General features: G+C 42.8%; 1 long non-coding RNA gene across 2 annotated transcripts; it reads right to left on the bottom strand.

Moving 5' to 3' along the window:
- Positions 1–423: 423 nt before the first annotated feature.
- On the bottom strand, positions 424–4,070 carry LOC103647004 (uncharacterized). 2 transcript variants are annotated; one of them, XR_002267283.3, is made up of 6 exons: positions 3,811–4,070; positions 2,890–2,970; positions 2,258–2,499; positions 2,119–2,188; positions 1,627–1,929; positions 424–1,481 (listed from the first exon to the last, which is right to left on the bottom strand). It is a non-coding gene; the product is annotated as an uncharacterized lncRNA (long non-coding RNA). The 2 variants fall into 2 exon arrangements; XR_002267284.3 differs by having other exon boundaries at positions 2,119–2,158.
- Between the last annotated feature and the right edge of the window lie 15,321 nt (positions 4,071–19,391).

The following is a 19,391-nucleotide window of genomic DNA, read 5'->3' as shown; positions in this document are numbered from 1 at the left end:
TAAACCAATAAATAAATATTTGAATTATTTTGAGGTTAGGAGTATAACATGTTGAACAATGCACATATGATATTTCTAGAATCATCCAGACACACATGGGAAAGAAGAAAAAATAATATATATTAAAAATCAATAATTGCATTACAAGAAGTTGATCCATAGTTTCATATATAATATATGTTCGAGACACTTTTGGTATGATAAAAATATATTTACATATGACTCAGTCATCGGTGATCTAGATCCTAAATAAACCAATAGGCAAAACAAATATCCATATGCAGCAAGCCCTTGCATCTTCATAGTGTTCCAGGTTCAGAACTGAAAAATGAAGCATAGAAAATATAACAGGTTAATATATACAAAATGACAGGAATAAGTAATGCAAAGTTGAGAAGAGATGTGCAATATCGCATTTCAAAGAAGGGGAAGGAAAAATATTATAGCACAAAAATTCATACAATGGGAAGCATGTATAGCCTAGACTGATCTAATCATTATTTCGTATTTCTGCACATAGTCCCTGCCTCTTTGCCTTCAACTCCCAAACTTCAGCTCTAAGCCTTCACAACTGCACTGCCCCAGCATGGCATGGCAAGGTGAGCCCAATAGTGCAAGGGCAACGCATTAGTGATAGGAAGATTGGAAACAAATTTAGACACCAGCCATGATGTTTTTGCCGTATTTTGCTTGCGCTCCTCACCAAATGCCCAAAGCTTTCCTAGGACTAATGCACTTGATTATTAACTACAGTCAGCATGATATTTTACACATATAAAATTTTAAGAGAACAGAAGGACCTGAGTGAGCACCTTGGATGCATTACTGTTGTTTTTTTGTTTTAGTGATGCAGAAATTGTAGCTTGGAGTCCTTCGCGTCGTGGTTGTGGTGGATTGCTCTGCACTTCAAGAACACACAATTACATGTGAACTACTTGGGAACATAGTTTAGGAAATCTGCTGCTTGCTGCTACTTTCAGCATGTATACAATATGATATAAACAATCTTATTCCTAGACAGATCATACATTGTTGTTATTTAGTTCAAGTAATTCATATAAAAAGCAACCTTGGTACAGAATATCCTATGACTACTGCCTACTTTACCAATGATATTGCAATGAGGACATAATTAAACAACCTATCTTGTCACTGTTACTGCAACAATTAAGAATCATTCAAAACATACATAAAAAATCCTAATTGCCCATTGTTCCTAAATGTAGAAGCACAAACAATTCATAGATGGATCTAATCGCACAACATAACCATGCACCCTCAGTTGCTGCTTTGACTAATCGAGGCTCGCTACCACCTAAAGACATAACGAACACAGATGATGCAGAAGTGACAGGTGCAAAGACATTGCTAAAGCCCAGAAACAAACACAAAAGTCGCGTGCACATACCTAAAGTTGTGCACCATAATCTTGCAAGAGAGTCCAGATACTTGTTCCCATTAATGTCATAGACATAGGAACCCTGCATAATCAAAATGGTGATAAGCTAGACTGTGAAATATATTCTGTAAATGTAAAGATTAAAATCTACTTCTCCACAACTGAACACTGCATTTCAAGAGATGTAACAGAAACTATGGTGTAAAGTTCAGATTCAGAGCGACAACCTCAGATCTCTCAATGATCAGAGGGTGCAAATCATGGCTCTGCCAGCCAGCTGTAAAAGGCGCCAGCATGCCGTGGCCCTTGAACCAGGAAGAATCACCTTGTAGATCAGAAATAGACAGTGGTGACATGGCCCTTGAGCCCAATTATTCCGGTTCCAGACAAGAGGAAAGGACTGAGTACCCATTTTCTTCAGGCTGAGCAGACAGTGCTGAACCAAAATGTCTGGCTGTCGCATCCAACAAGCTATCCGCATAGCCTTGCAAACTTGCGGTGCCAGTTACATGCTTCAATAAGCTGCTTGCCTGTGATCAGGAGGGGAAAAAAGGATCACACATGAGAATTTCGGATAGAATCAAAGTGTAGTACTTTATTTTCTGTCTTAATCTGGCAGCAAGACTATAAATATTAAAATGATAAAAGCAAGTTATGTACATCTGAAAGATTTAGCCAAAATTTTGGATTTATAGATTAAAAAATAAAAAACAATGTACCTGCTGCTTGTCATGGTGTCCTTTTTAAAATCTCTTCCTCCTACAAATAAGAAATATTAATCTCTTCCTCCTACAAATAAGAAATATTACACATTATGATTCAAAAATATAGAAGGAAGTCAAATTCTATTGTGGCTACCTTGATGATCATCAAATAAACTGTACTTGACTCTCTTCGCCACTGTGTTTTTCCCTTATTCCATCACCATCTGAAAAGCCAAAGTGGTGATCCATTTCAGATTCCCTTCCAGCCTTTTTAAGTGCTTAAACTTGTTTCCTTGCAAGAAAATAAAAGGACCATTCTTCATAAACGTAACATCCACTGTCTTTTTGTTCCGAGTTAAGGGATTCTAGCAATTCCTTGTTCTCGGGGAGACTAGCCTACAAAATAATAGCAAACATGGAATTATTTGAGCACGGCTATAGAAGTAAAAAAGTAGTTTAGAGCTGATGAAACATGGAGCGGCGTGCCTCGATTTACTTAAGATATGTGTATGACTTTAAAAGGAACAAAGAAAATGAATATAACCTAAAAAGCCCCGATGGAGAAAGAAACATAATTTTAGAAGATTGAAATGCATACCTATCTTGCAGCGTTGTCCTGTTTTTGTTTTCTTTAGAGTAAATAGAATGATCGGGGGAGTAATAAAATGTTTATGTGATAAAGAGGTAAGGGAAAACATTAGTATTCAACTCGTTGCAATAAAAACCACTGATGTAGGTGGCAAACTTTTTTTAAAAAAAAGTAATAAAGAAACCATATAACCTCACCTGTTTTATCTAAATCTTTGGTTATATTGAAGCGCCATTGCAGTCCTAAAGTTGTCCTTCAAATGCAGCAGAAACAGATACCTAAAAAGTTACCGATAGTTAGAGACTATATAAAACAAGGCATCACATATTCATTGAGAGCAGCTTTGTTGAAGATTGCAGCATCGAAGGGTTATAATAAACAGCTACAAATATTTAATAGGTCAATTGTGGTCATTAGCTGATTGAATGGGCCGCTAGGAGCAGTAATATTGCTGTAGGCAACGTACTTAGTTTGGAATGATTCATAAGCTTGCTCTATAGCCGCATAGTGGGCAACTACTCTATGTAGAGGTTGCTCTGAACCCCATCAGGGCAATGAGATAAAAAGATTTAATAGCAACTATGGATGGTCAGATTATGCAGGGATTGCCATTAGTTAATGGAGCAGAGGAACTGGGAAGTAGAGAGGTAGACGACAGGCTTTGGGGGAGGGGATTCAGTTGGTAAGAGTAATTTGTATAGGCAACTAAATCCACTTTGCTATAAGCCTCTTGAATTTGCGAGACTTTTAATCCACTTACTATTTTTACACTAAAGAAAAAAAAGATAATTTTGTGCTGTTAGCACGCGCGAATCGCACAACTGAGCTAAAAAACAAAATAAAACCGAATGCAGTAATAGCAGTAAGTAATGTGCCAGTGGAACTGTTGCATCTCCGCAAGCAAGGATGGGAACGGGCATGAATGTTGTCGTCGCCAAGAAGACAGTAACAGTGTGGTTAAAGAAGAACTGGGTCATCCATACCATACTCATGTTAGGGCGGGGGAGGGGCACGAAGAAGACAACGGCGGATGTGCACACGAAGAAGAAAGCAACGGAATAACCCTAACGAAGGAAAATCAACTGATCTGACTAAGCGTGATGAATGAGATTGGTTACCTGTGAGAAGCGGCGACGCGGTGCAGAGAGGGAGGCTGTGGAGCGAGGACTGTAGTCGCCGTCGTTGTCGCTGACCAGCGCCGCCTCGTCCCCACGAAGACGACGCAATACTGGGTGGAGGTACAGGCCGATCAGGGGGCGAAGCCACGGGAGGGCGAGCGGGAGCGTGCCGGCGATCTCCTCCGCCGCATCTAGATGTTGGCGATTGAACCCCTCCTACGGCGCCGACATGGAGGGCGGACTCTTCGTCTGGAAGGCTCTCGTTTTGTGGAGTAAATGGATTCCGGCTTGTGAACGTCGGATGAGGATCGTGCGGCCGAGAAAGAAAAGGATGACGTGAACGCACCTGCTTCCAGGTTTGCTCCTGTCTTTAATAATAAATAAATAAATAAACTAGTAACTGTCGCGCGCGCCTTGTGCAGCACAGGTTATTCTTACAGCACAGCAAAGAAGGGTTATGAATGAACCACATTAATTAGCCAACGACTAGGAGCTTTTGTGTAACTTGGTTTGTTTTCTCCATTACCTTCTTTGTCAGCGTTTTGACAGCCTATTACTACTTCCTACTAGGAATAGGATACCTGGGCATTGGCTATATGTTTCCCTCCAAAGAAATTAGCAAAAACAATCGAATTTCGTTAAGGAATTAAAACATTTTAGAAATCCAGAGTCGTTCTATGTAACATGACTCATTTTCAAATTATGTTGGGTTGGGCGCTCTCAACCTTTTCAGATTCTTGATAGGTTTCAGTGGTACGTAGTTTTTTTTCTGATGGACATATGGGCAGTATTCAGTTCAGACTCATTTTCAGCATCGAAAATTTTTATCAACATACTTTTCAAAAAGGAGTCTGGTCAGGTTAAAGAAAGGTTATGAATGAACCATAGTAATTAGCCAATAGGTAGGAGCCTTTGTGTATATATATTTTTTATTTTCTTTGTTACATTCTTTGTGCCTTGGTCTGTACTGTACAAGCTATGCTTTGTGTATGTATTGTATTGAATCGAAATCAGTAAGGGCATTTCCTCCCGTCTCCCACCAAATATTTATGTTTCAAAGGAAGTGAAATGTTGTGCGTCCAACACAGAGTGGAGATGGATGAGTGAGTGAGTGGTGGAGAAGGAAGGGCGGCTGACGGCAGCGCAGCGACAGAGGAGATCCTGAATCCTCCAAGCTGGTGGCCATCGGGAGGCAGTGGATGACAGCCTCCTCCAGGCCCAAGCCCCAAAAGGCGCTCAGAGTAATTGCTAGAGGAAGTTCTGAAACTTCTTTCACTTTCCTTGAAAATTGGTCAAGTGAATTGAACTGGGTGACGGGCTGAATTCAATTTCATCTTTGGCAGACCCTAGCTCAGGTGACAGCAGGCAATTTTAGTCCTGATAGTCTTATGTGTGTGAGATTTCGTTAGGACGTACGTGTTTACAAAGTGAAACTTGTTAATCAGAATGTATATCGCCAATTCTTACATGTCAAACTATTAATTAGATTATTATATCTAGATGATATGCTTCATTTTAGATTCACGATTTTTCAAACTATGGTCAAAACTATTGCGATAGCAATCACTTTCTATATGGTAAATTTCAGGTCATGGTTGTAAAGAAAATAATTGTATCTGCATTTTCAAGCCATCGTAACGGCCGTTGCGCGTCTTTTTCTCCCTGCTCTAATATATAGAATAATAAATTATATATATATATATATATGATTTTACATCAGCTCTGAATAAATTAACGGCCGTAAATTAAATTATTTACGTCTGTTTCTTTTGTGTCGACGAAAATAAATTTCTTATTTACGAGTTACGATGGCTAAATTTAACTGACATAAGTTAACTTATTTATGTCAGGTTTAGTTTAGACCAACATAAATTAGTGTGGCCGACATTGATTTGGTTTGTTTTATAGTGATTAACTGTTGCCACATCCTAGTTAATCAATGCATTCCGCTAGCAATGCATATTAAGTGTTGTCGTATCATGATTAAATAATGGATGCCGCTAGCAACACATATTATGTGTTGTCACATCCTAGTAAATCAACGAATGGTGCTAGCAACACATATTAAGTGTTGCCACCACCCTAATAACTTAACAGATGATGCTTGCAACATATATTAAGTGTTGCCCACTAATTTCTTACAACGCATAAAAACATGTGTTGCTACGGATGCGTTGCTATAGGGGGGTTTTTGTTGTAGTGATGACTCAAAAGTTTGAGATGTCGATGATGGGCGAGTTAAGTTATTTCCTTGGGTTCCAAGTGAAGCAACTCAAAGTTGGAACCTTCATCTCCCAAACGAAGTACACGCAAGACTTGATCAAGCGGTTTGGGATGAAGGACACCAAACCCGCAAAGACTCCAATGGGAACCGATGGACACACCGACCTCAACAAAGGAGGTAAGTCCGTTGATCAAAAAGCATACCGGTCTATGATAGGGTCTTTTGGGGGCCTTCGGCTTCCGAAGGTCCTCAAAAACGTAATTTGACTGTTTTCCAAGAGAAATATGTGAACAGGTACCTTCGAAGTCAGATTGCGAGTATACAAGAGCATGGTTAAGACGAAGCTTGACTAGGACGGCGATCACGACGAAGGATAAGACGATCACGAAGCTATGTGCAGAAGAGCTTCGGCATAACAGCAGGAAAGGGAAACCGACTTAAAGATGAAAAGCCAAATTAGACCTCGAAGAATTACTATAGAGTTATTGATAAATGTAAAGGCATTAATGTAATTTTGCATGGGCTGCGACCCGTGCCTATAAATAGGTGAACAATATTCCCGTATTGTTCACGCTGACTTGGCATTCACTTTTGCGTCACACCTGTATTCTCATTCCTTCAAGCCGAAGGTACATTTGTAATTTACTATTGTTTACACAAATAATATAAATGGAAATAGATTAATAATAATGTTTACAAAAATTATGTTAATCTCTGTACTTTGTATGAATGTTCTCCATCTTTTATCATGATCGTGAAGGTATGTCTTTCATGACCTTCGTCCTAGATTCATTATATCCGAAGGGAAATAATGATCCGAAGGACGAAGGGCTTTGATATTTAACATTTTATGTTGCCTTGTTCTTGATTAATAGCATTTGAGAACAAGTCCCCAACATTGGCGCCCACCTCCGGTGAACTCACTTCCATTTCTTGAGCTTTGAATACCTTCGGCAAGCATCACCTTCGTCATGCCACCAAAAAAAGCTTCAGCAACAGGGGCTGCCACTCTGCAGCCGCTGGATCCCAACCAGGATGTCCTTTCCCTTAGGGAGGCCCGAAGCCAGAAGAGGAAGGCCGCTAGTCCAACGCCTCCGGAGGACGACTTGGATCAGGAGATCCAAAACCTGGAGATCCTTCAGCAGCAGGTGCAACGAAAGAAGGAGAAGATGGCTCGTCTAGCTGATCTTCAGAGACAGATAGATGAAGCTTCGGAAGAGGTTCGTCATCTTGTTCAAGATGATCAGAACCGAAGGCCTCCGCGCAGAGAGCTTCATCAAGAAGGCTTTTACAATGAGGACGACTGGTATGAAGATTTCCATCATGGAAATTTTGCTTTCGATGATGCTTCTCCTCTCTCAACAGAATTGCAGGCTACACCATAGCCCCAGTCTTACAAGCCACCCCAGCTCCCCATGTACGACGGTCATACAGACCCAAAGCAATTCTTGATGAGCTATGAAGCAACCATATCTTTGTATGGTGGCAATACTGCAGTCATGGCAAAGTCTTTTGTCATGGCCGTCAAGAGCGTCGCTCAGACCTGGTACTCCTCTCTTCGGCCAGGGACAATCACTTCTTGGCAGAAGTTGAAGGATATGTTCATAACTAGCTTCCAAGGGTTTCAGACGAAGCTAGTTACTGCTCAAGCTCTATTCCGGTGTACCCAGGACCACGAAGAATACCTCCAGGCGTATGTCCGAAGGTTTCTGCGTCTGAGGGCACAAGCGCCAACAGTGCCCAATGAAATTGTCATTGAGGCCATGATTAAGGGACTTCGGCCGGGACCTCAGCACAATACATTGCCAGGAAGCCACCACAAACTTTGGAGAAGCTGCTCCAAAAAATGGACGAGTACATCCGAGCCGACAATGACTTCCGCCAGAGAAGGGAGGAGGCATTCAGGTTCTCTGAGATGACCAGGAGCTTCGGAGGAAGATTTCACCCGAGGCACGTTAGGTCAATTCATAACTCTACTCAAAGTGATGATCGAGGGAGCCAGCAGCAAAGGCCACAATACTCTTCACAAGCTTCGGGGCAGCAGCAAAGTTCTTTTCGGCCGTCAGCGCCAAGGGGCAGAGGCGCCAGGGGCTTCGGGGGAAGGTTTGGAGATTAGCCAAGAAAAATTTACTGCCTATTCTGTGGTGAAGACAAGGGCCATACCACCAGGATGTGCCACGTTACCATCCAAAAGCAGAAGGAGATAGCAGAAGCAGCAGCGCAACAAAATCAGCCGAAGCAGGTCATGCATACTGCTTCGTATCATTCGCCTTATATTCCAGAATATGTAGGCAACCACCCTGCAGCTTCTGTTGCTTCGGCAAGCCAACCCCAAGCATCTTGGCAGCAGCCTCCACCGCCACCACCAACACAAAGAGGTCAGCAGCCAGAAGGGAGTCAGCGCATTAACCTTCAGCGGGACTTCAGAGAGGAGTCCGAAGCTCGCACAGTCAATAGCACTGTGCCAGAGTCGAAGCACATTTACTGATGAATATCCTACCTCAACAGCAGTTTTTTCGCATTTTTACATTCAGTATTACTTTTTTGTTAATAAGGAACAATTATGGGAAGTTTAAGTGTCTTTTATCGTTTTTCAATTTCTTGTAACACTTTCGTCTTTTACCATAATAAAAATATGTCTTTTCTATAGGCTTGAGTTGCCGAAGCATACGAATTTATGGTGGCATGAAGGACCTTTGTATTATCAAAAATTTGTTCTAAGAGGCACACTGCAATTTATTCGAAGCAGCAAAAAGTCGTTCCTAACGGAGCGTAGTGTAAGTTTTCTAAGCCTACAGCGAAAAGTCAGCGCTGATTCCGCCGAAAGTAAAAGGCGAAGAAGCTCCTAAGGGAGGCTTACAGCGAAAAATAAACGCTGATTCCGCCGAAAGTAAAAGGCGAAGAAGCTCCTAAGGGAGGCTTACAGCGAAAAATAAACGCTGATTCCGCTGAAAGTAAAAGGCGAAGAAGCTCCTAAGGGAGGCTTACAGCGAAAAGTCAGCGCTGATATAAAAAGTGTGTGTGCTCTATTACAGGGATATGTATCTGCGGCACAAATATCATTTTGCATAACATAACATCATCACATCATTCTGCATAACATAAGCATCATACAGCATATTGCATGTGGAACAAGAAGGGGATACAGTGCTGATCTTCGGAGAATATTTTCGAAAAGAGAAAATCGTGCTAAGGCACAAGATAAATCGAGAAGAAGTGTAGCTTCATTAGAGAGGCAACATAAAACTTTTGTATAGCTTCGGAGAATATTTCACGAAGCTTGGATATTCTTCATCAGAGAAGTATGCAAATTCTTGTGATATAGAAAAGATTTTCTTCACGAAGCATGAAAAGAAGGAAAGGTGTTTTTTCGCCGAAGGCTCAAAAAATGGTATGTATGCAAAATTTCATGCATCGTAAAGAATTAAACTATAAATAGATTATATATTACATTCAAAGTTACAATGTATTACGCATGTTACGATCCAAATATTTCTACAATAGCATTTAATCCTCCTTAAGAACTATTTCTGCAGCTTCGTTCAGTAGCTGGTCGACAACCTTGTCCATAATGGCTTCGACCATTTTTCTAATTTCATCGTCCCCCTTCGGGTGGGGGCCCGGAGATGCCTCAGCAGGTTCTGAGAGAAGAGAAGATACGGCTATATTACTATTACAAACCGCGAACAAAGCCTGGAATCAAAAATTACAAGATAATAAAAACCACTAATTAATACCTATTTGCCCTTCGGGCTCTGTACTTTTCTCGGCAGCTTCCGCTACTTTTCTAGCATTATGGATGCCTTTTTCGCTCCTTTGAATAATTTCTTGGGCCATTTCTCGGCCGTCGTTGTCCCAGATATCGGTGAAAATTTTCCGCCGATCATGCTTGCTTCGGCTGAGGGGTCTTTAATATTTTCGGAGGACAAAGTAGCTTCGGACTGCGCTAAAGATTTTACATGCTCGCAACCTTTCCTCTCCAAAACAGTAGCAATTCCTCTAGCAACCGAAAAAGCACATATGTCTCCGCGGCTATTCAGGATTTCCTCGAAGGCCTCAGCTTCGTGACTGATCCATTCAATCGGACCTTCAGGGTTGCCCCTTGAAAAATTCTCTTCACTAGAGAATGCGCCAACGTTGGCGAAGCTGGATTTTATCTTCTTAACACATTCTATGGATTTAACATAGCATCTTCTCTGGGATGCACGAAGCTCTTTAACATTTATTTCTAAATGATCGGCCCATTGATCACTAAGCTCTCGTTTTGTCTCTTCAAGTATACGTTCTTCTTTAGCTCTAGCTAGCTGTTTCTGAAGATCTTTAATTTCGCGTTTTTGGGTTTCAGCCTGGGCTTTTGAGGCAGCTTCGTCCTCTTTTATCTTGTCCACCAATGTAAGCAGAATTTTATCCTTTTCCAGAGCTTCGTTTCTCAGCTTAATAACCTCTGATCGTAGGTTGTTGAAAGCAATATCATAGCTCTCGTCTTCGGCATTCTTTTGTGCTCTCAGCGCGTTGCTCAATATTAAACCCTATATATACAAGAATTAGTATAAGAATAAAAGAATGATTCAAAAATTGTAAATTTCTAAATATACAATTCTCGCACCTTCAGGCTATTGTATGCAAGGCTATTCGCAAGATCCTCCTTCGTCATAGCGCACAATCCAGCTTCAAGCTTCGGAATACCACGACTTCATTTTCCTCAGGAGTTGGACAAGTCTTCTCTCCTTCGTCGGCCCTCACAACGGACAAGGCCCGGAAATATTTTCCCCTCATGTTGACAAGATGATTTTCTTTAATACTTGATTTGCCAAAAACCGCATGGCTTGGTCGCCAAGGTCGATCTTCGGAGTCTTCACCACCACTATCCACATCATAGCTGTCGCTGTCACCAGTATCTTCAGATAAACCCTCCAAGGTTTCCCTAGTGATCTTCTCTGTATTGGTCTTTGCTATTGACTGAAGAAAGCCGAGATGCATCTCCTCAGAAAGGCTCAGCTTCGTTTCAGCAACAGCTTTCTTATCTTCAGACATCTTCGCAAGCGCTGAGAAAGTACTCCCGAAACCGAAGCTTAAAAATTTAAAAAACCAAGCAAGTGTTGTCGCGCGCAGGCTAAAAGATGGTTGAGCAAGAGCAGTTGGCAAGAGAGCGTGCCAAATAAACTCGGGATGAGTTCTTATTTATACACCCAGTATGTCAAAAACTGGAGGGTCCCGCTTGTCAATGACTGTTGCTATTCAAGCAAAAGGAAGGTGTTTTTTCGGACCTTCGGCCCATAGCCTTCGTCCATATCGCAATATAAACTTATCTTTACAGCAAATTAATATTGCGAGGGGCTACTGTTGGGGGCCTTCGGCTTCCGAAGGTCCTCAAAAACGTAATTTGACTGTTTTCCAAGAGAAATATGTGAACAGGTACCTTCGAAGTCAGATTGCGAGTATACAAGAGCATGGTTAAGACGAAGCTTGACTGGGATGGCGATCACGACGAAGGATAAGACGATCACGAAGCTATGTGCAGAAGAGCTTCGGCATAACAGCGGGAAAGGGAAACCGACTTAAAGATGAAAAGCAAAATTAGACCTCGAAGAATTACTATAGAGTTATTGATAAATGTAAATGGCATTAATGTAATTTTGCATGGGCTACGACCCGTGCCTATAAATAGGTGAACAGTATTCCCGTACTGTTCACGCTGACTTGGCATTCACTTTTGCGTCACACCTGTATTCTCATTCCTTCAAGCCGAAGGTACATTTGTAATTTACTATTGTTTACACAAATAATATAAATGGAAATAGATTAATAATAATGTTTACAAAAATTATGTTAATCTCTGTACTTTGTATGAATGTTCTCCATCTTTTATCATGATCGTGAAGGTATGTCTTTCATGACCTTCGTCCTAGATTCATTATATCCGAAGGGAAATAATGATCCGAAGGACGAAGGGCTTTGATATTTAACATTTTATGTTGCCTTGTTCTTGATTCATAGCATTTGAGAACAAGTCTCCAACAGGGTCTTTACTTTATTTATCTGCTAGTAGACCGGATATTATGCTTAGCATATGCATGTGTGCTAGATTTCAATCTGATCCAAGGGAGTGTCACTTAGTGGCGGTGAAGCGAATTCTTAGATATTTAGTCGCTACGCCTTGCTTCGGGATCTGGTATCCAAAGGGGTCTACCTTTGACTTGATTGGATATTCAGACTCCGACTATGCTGGATGTAAGGACGATAGGAAGAGTACATCGGGGACGTGCCAATTCTTAGGAAGGTCCCTGGTGTCGTGGAGTTCTAAGAAACAAACCTCTGTTGCCCTATCCACCGCTGAGGCCGAGTATGTTGCCGCAGGACAGTGTTGCGCGCAACTACTTTGGATGAGGCAAACCCTCAGGGACTTTGGCTACAATTTGAGTAAAGTCCCACTCCTATGTGATAATGAGAGTGCTATCCGCATGGCGGATAATCCTGTTGAACACAGCCGCACAAAGCACATAGACATCCGGCATCACTTTTTGAGAGACCACCAGCAAAAGGGAGATATCGAAGTGTTTCATGTTAGCTCCGAGAACCAGCTAGCCGATATCTTTACCAAGCCTTTAGATGAGCAGACCTTTTGCAAGTTGCGTAGTGAGCTAAATGTCTTAGATTCGCGGAACTTGGATTGATTTATAGCATACATGTGTTTTATGCCTTGATCATGTTCCTTAAGCATTTTGTTGTTTATTTATGGTGCTCAAGTTGTACAAACACTCCCCGGACCTCACAAGTCCACTTGCAAGTGATGCACATATTTAGGGGGAGATGTGCTACAACTTGACCCTTTGAGACTAATTGTGTGCTTGAGTTTGCTTAATTTAGTCTCAAAGGAGGTTTGAAAGGGAAAAGGTGGACTTGGACCATGCAAGACTTCCACTGCACTCCGATGAAAGAGTAACTTATTCCAAGTTCATCCTTGTACTCTTATTGCCTTTTTACTCTTAGTTGAAGATTTTGGTGAGGCAATGGGGTTAAAGGGCCAAGACTGATCCCGTTTTGGTGCTTGATGCCAAAGGGGGAGAAAATAAGGCCAAAGCAATAAATGGATCAGCTACCACTTGAGAATTTTGAAAATAGTAGAATAGAGCTTTTGGTTTGTCAAAATACTCCTTTTTGTCTCTTATTGTCAAGTTGGTCTCTTGTGGGGAGAAGGCTTAATTATGGGAAAAAAGGGGGAGTTTTTGAACTCTTTAATAAATTTCTCTTGAAATAACTCTCTTTATGTCTCAACAAGTGTGTTTGACTTAGAGATAGGAATTTGAGGTTGATTTGCAAAAACAAACCAAGTGGTGGCAAAGAATGATCCATATATGTCAAATTTGAATCAAAACAATTTTGAGTTCTTATTTGAATTGATTTTGCACTTGTTCTACTTGCTTTATGTTGTGTTGGCATAAATCACCAAAAAGGGGGAGATTGAAAGGGAAATGTGCCCTTGGGCCATTTCTAAGTATTTTTGTGATTTAGTGTGCAACACAAGTGCCTAAGTGTTAAATGGTGGACAAAGTACAAATCAAGTATAAAGGTATGTTTCTCAGACTTAGTACATTGTTTTAGAGACTAATGTATTGTGTCTAAGTGCTAGAAATAGGAAAAATCAAGTTGAAATTAAAGATGGCTTTGTTCAGCCAAAGTCAGCTCTGTCTGGGTGCACCGGACTGTCCGGTGGTGCACCGGACAGTGTCCGGTGCGCCAGGCTGGCTCAGGCGAACTTGCTGCTCTCGGGAAGTGATTAACGGCGTACGGCTATAATTCACCGGACTGTCCGGTGTGCCAACGGTCGGCCGGGCCAACGGTCAGCCGTGCGATCCGCGTGAGACACGTGGCCGAGCCAACGGTCGGAAAGGGGCACCGGACTGTCCGGTGTGCACCGTACAGTGTCCGGTGCGCCAACGGCTCCAAAGCGCCAACGGTCGGCTTCGCCAAAGAAGGAAAGAAATCTGCACCGGACAGTGTCCGGTGCGCCAGGCGACAGAAGGCAAGAATTGCCTTCCTGGAATGCACTCAACGGCTCCTAGCTGCCTTGGGGCTATAAAAGGGACTCCTAGGCGCATGGAGGAGTACACCAAGCATTCTCTAAGCATTCCTAAGCACCAAGACTTCTACTCCGCGCATTTGATTCTTTGTGATAGCAATTAGAGCTCCATTTGAGTTGTGAACTCGTCGAGTTGTGTTGTGAGCTCTTGTTGCAACTTGTGTGCGTGTTGTCGCTCTGATTTCGTGTCTTGTGTGCGTTGTTCATCCCTTCCTTACTCTGTGCTTCTTTGTGAACATCAAAGTGTAAGGGCGAGAGGCTCCAAGTTGTGGAGATTCCTCGCAAGCGGGATATAGTAAAGTGAAAGCAAAACACCGTGGTATTCAAGTGGGTCTTTGGACCGCTTGAAAGGGGTTGATTGCAACCCTCGTCCGTTGGGACGCCATAACGTGGAGTAGGCAAGTGTTGGACTTGGCCGAACCACGGGATAAACCACTGTGCCATCTCTGTATTGATCTCTTTGTGGTTATCGTGTTGTGCAAGTTCTCCTCTCTAGCCACTTGGCTTAATTGTGCTAACTCCTAATCAAGTTTTGTGGATTAAGTTTCAAGTTTTTACAGGATCACCTATTCACCCCCCTCTAGGTGCTCTCAACTTCCACCTAAGCAAGATGTGGAGTTTGCTATAGAATTGATACCCTACACCACACCAATATCTTGAAGTCCCTATAAGATGCCACCCAATGGGCTGGCAGGATTGACAGTCCAACTAAAGGATTTGTCGGATAAAGGTTTGATTAGACGCAACACCTTGGAATGGGGTAGTCTAGCTTTATTTGTAAAGAAGAAGAAACAATCCTTGCGAATGTGCAAAGATTACCACCCTCTCAATGTGGTAAGTATCAAAAACAAGTACCATTTGCCTCGTATTGACATTATGTTTGATCAACTAGCCAAAACTAAGGTATTTTCAAGATCGATCTTAGATCGGGATACCATCAAATCAGAATTAGTCATGTCTTTTGGCTTGACAAATGCTCCTGTCTACTTTATGTATTTGATGAACTCAGTCTTTATGCCTGAACTGGACCGCTTTGTCGTAGTATTCATTGATGACATACTGGTCTACTCTAAGTGCGAAAAGGAACATGAAGAACACTTGAGGATTGCGCTAACTGGACTTAGGGAACACAAGTTGTATGCTAAATTTAGCAAGTGTGAGTTTTGGCTGAAAGAAGTGCAATTTCTAGGGCACATTCTGTCAGAAAATAGAATTTCCGTGGACCTGAGTAAAGGTCAACAAGTGATGGAATGGAAAGCTCCTACCTCAGTCATAGAAATAAGAAGTTTCTTAGGATTGGTTGGATACTATCATCGCTACATACCAGATTTCTCAAAGATTGCCAAACCTATGACCTGACTGTTAGACAAGGATCATAAGTTTGCTTGGACAGAAGAGTGTGAAACATCTTTTCGTACCTTACGAACATTGTTGACCACAGCGCCTGTTTTGGCTCAACCGATATTGAGAAACCCTTTGATATGTTCTATGACGCATCAGGGATTGGACATGGTTGTGTTCTCATGCAAGAAGGCAAGGTAATTGCTTATGCTTCACGCCAATTAAGGAAACATGAGATCAATTATCCAACACATGATTTGGAACTTGCTACCGTTGTTCACGCATTAATAATTTGGAGACATTATCTACTAGGAAATGTGTGCAACATCTTCATCGATCACAAAAGCCTAAAGTATATTTTCACTCAGCTAGAGCTTAATATGCCACAACGTAGATGGCTCGAATTGATTTAGGATTACAACCTACAAGTACACTATCATCCAAGGAAGGCTAACATTGTGGCTGACGCATTGAGCCGAAAGTCACATTGCCATAGTCTTTAAGCACTCCTAGAAGATGGATTTAATTTGCTACATCCAACAGTGCTACTAGACATCCAGATTCGTTGCTCGCTAGAAGATCAAATTATCCAGAAACAAGAATCCGAGAAGGGTATATTTCATATAAAGGAAAAGATGAAGAGTGGACCCAACAGCCGCTTCAAACTTGATGACAGAGGTGTATTATGGTTTGACGATTGTCTTGTTGTGCCAAAGGATCAAGAGCTTAGAAGCAAGATTCTAGATGAAGCTCACCAGTCCAAACTATCGATTCACCCCAGTAGTAACAAAATGTACTATGATCTGAAATCAAATTTTTGGTGGACCAAGATGAAGAAGGAAATTGCAGCGTATGTTGCAAGATGTGACAATTGCTGCAGAGTCAAAGCTATTCACATGAAACCAACTGGCTTATTGCAATCGTTGTCTGTGCCTAAGTGGAAATGGGAAGAAATAAACATGGATTTCATTATGGAACTTCTTGTTACTCAAAAGGGAAATGATTCAATTTGGGTAATCATGGATCGACTCACCAAATCAGCTCATTTTCTACCCGTCAAAACTACCTATCGACCACCAAAGTATGCAGACATATATATTGATGAGATTGTTCATTTACATGGGATTCCGAACACTATTGTGTCAGATCAACGGACACAATTGATCGCTCATTTTTTGGAACAATTACAGAAAGGTTTGGGAACTAAGCTCATGCATAGCTCAGCATACCACCCTCAAACTTCGGGGCAGACCGAAAGGCTAAATCAAATCATCAAAGACATGTTAAGAGGTTGTGTGCTATCATCAAAAGGATCATGGGAATCATGGCTACAGTTGGTCGCGTTTTCCTACAACAACAGCTACCAAAGAAGCATCAAGATGGCTCCATTCAAGCATTATATGGAAGATGATGCTGGACACCGCTAAATTGGGTAGATGCCGAAAAGCAAAAATTATATGGGAATGACTTAATCGCTTAAGCTAAAGAAAAAGTTTGAGTTATTCGCTAGAATATGCAAACCGCACAGTATCGCTAGAAAAGTTATGATGATAAAAGACGAAGATCGCTTACATTTCAAGTCGGAGACTTTGTGTATCTTAAGGTATCACCAATGAAAGGCATACAAAGATTTGGAGTAAAGAATAAGCTTGCACCAAGATATGTAGGTCCTTACCAGATTATCGAGAGAAAAGGGGAAGTGGCTTACAAAATTCAGTTTCCAGAAGACATGAGCACTATTTTCCAGGTATTCCACGTCTCTCAACTGAAGAAATGTCTTAGAGTACCTTAAGAAAGAGTGGAAGCCAAGGATCTGAAGATTGGGTCAGACTTGGTGTATCAAGAGCAACCTGTCAAGATTTTGGACACTAAGGACCAGATCACAAAGTATTGTGGAGTCACCACGATGAGCGTGATGCAACATGGGAGACAGATACCTAATAATGAGAAGTTTATACCAATTTTTACCAAAAATGGTTAGTAATCCTAAATCTCAGGGTGAGATTCCTTTAAGAGGGGAGGACTGTAACACCCCTTGTGTTAAGCATGCTCATACATTTCATATGCATCATGAAAGCATCATCATAAGCATCATTAATCATTCACCACTTACATTAGAATATTGAATTGTTTACTGTTTTTTGTGAAGTGATTTCATGCTTGAATTAGTAGGAAGTTGTAACAACCTAAATTTGGGGGTATAAAATTTCTTCTCTAATATCTACCAAATTCTGGTGTTACTCCTTTTCTCACCTCTATAGATTTTCTTTTCCATTGTCTTTAATAGAATTTTGGGTTAATTATGTGAGAGATATATTATTTTCTTTAGAATATTAAAACTTAGGGGAAATATGAATGTTTGCATCATGCTGAGTTCAAACTTTGTTTTTGGTTCATGCACATGCTTGAAATATTTGAATTTGAATTGTGGTTTGATTTGAATTGAATTCCATTCCATAGAGAAAATAAAAAAAAGGAATTCGAAATTCAAAGGAAAAAGGAAAACCTATTTCAGCCCAGCCGGCCCAGCTCGGCCCAGTCCCCCCCCCCCCCCCCCCCGCCGCCGCACGCGCGCCCACCTCTCCCTAACAGGCGGCCCCCGCCTGTCAGCGCCATCCCTCGCTCACGCGTCCCAACTCTGTCGGTGGGGCCGATCTGTCGGCACCGGTTTCCCTTGCGCGTGCCCCATTCTCTCTATGTTCTATGGGCCCATCTCGTCAGCGCCATTGCCCGTTCCTCTCGCGCGCGTGCCTCTGCACGGGCCAGCCCTGTCAGCTCCGCCTTCCCTGCAACCGCCGCTAACCCGTGTGCGCACACACGCCGAGATGTCCGGCCATGTCGCCTGCCCACGCGCCCCAGCTCCTTTTTGAGCACCGCTCGCACCCCACTCTCTCTCCCCTGCCTCATTTCGCCCATGCTCACCCTCTCTCACGCTGTGCCGCTGCCGCTAGAGCTCACTGGTGACTAGCGCCCGCTATGTTGGTCGTCCAGGGCACCAAGAGCCGCACCAATCCTTCCCGAGCGCTGCCCAAACTGAGGAACTCGCTCCCATGCTCTGGTCACCTTAATTCCACCCTACCATAGTTGAATTGTGTTCGCCAGAGTTTGGTCGCGCTAGTTCGCCGCGCTTGAGCGGCGTCCGACCAAATTGGCCTCGTCCTGAGCCCCTGTTGTGGTCCATAGTGTTCCCCTTCCCTCGCCGGAGCTAGTTCGAGCTTTAGCGCGCCTGATCCCCTCTCCCTGTGGCTGGGATTCCTCGCCGGAGTTATCCCGACCCGCCCGGTGCACTCCCTCCGACGTTCCCTCACCTCCGGTCCCGTTCTCGTGGCCGGAGCCCCGCTAGTGAGTTCGCTGAGCCCTCCTCGCCAATTCCGGCTAACCCTGGCGTCGTGGATAGGAGCAGCGCCGGTCACCGTGTTGTTAACCCGGCGACCCCAGACCCCCGGAGGCTGCGTCTGCTCTATCTCCGGTGACCCCGCCGTCGTGGATAGGAGCGACACCGGTCACCGTGCTGTTAACCCGTGCGCTAGATCCCAGCCGCCCATCCCTGATCCAACGATCCAGATTGTTGGATACCAGTTCACGTGCGCACTCTGTCCCTGGGCCCCACCTGTCAGTCGCCTGCATCCCCTAGTGCTGGGCCCGATCGGTCAGCCCGCTTCCCCCTAGTCTGTGACCTCCCTAGCCCGCGTGTCAGCGCTCACGCTCAGATATAATCTCGAGTGTCCATCTATGATCGGATGGTTGAGGACACCTCGTACCCCTTCGCTTGGCCGTTTTGTAAAAAAGTGACCCCCTGTTTCCTAGAAATAGAACTCGCGATCCTGTTTCTTGCAGCCAGGCCCCTGGTTTCTTTGCAGAGAAGCCCCTAGACTTTATTTTAATCACAAAACTGGGTCTAATTTAGTGTTTTGGATTCTAAAAAACTTGCAATTT

Source organism: Zea mays, chromosome 2 (assembly GCF_902167145.1).
Source record: "Zea mays cultivar B73 chromosome 2, Zm-B73-REFERENCE-NAM-5.0, whole genome shotgun sequence".
In the NCBI taxonomy this organism is placed as follows: domain Eukaryota; kingdom Viridiplantae; phylum Streptophyta; class Magnoliopsida; order Poales; family Poaceae; genus Zea; species Zea mays.
The sequence above is the reverse complement of the archived record's forward strand: the minus strand, read 5'-3'. Positions and strand labels throughout refer to the sequence as shown.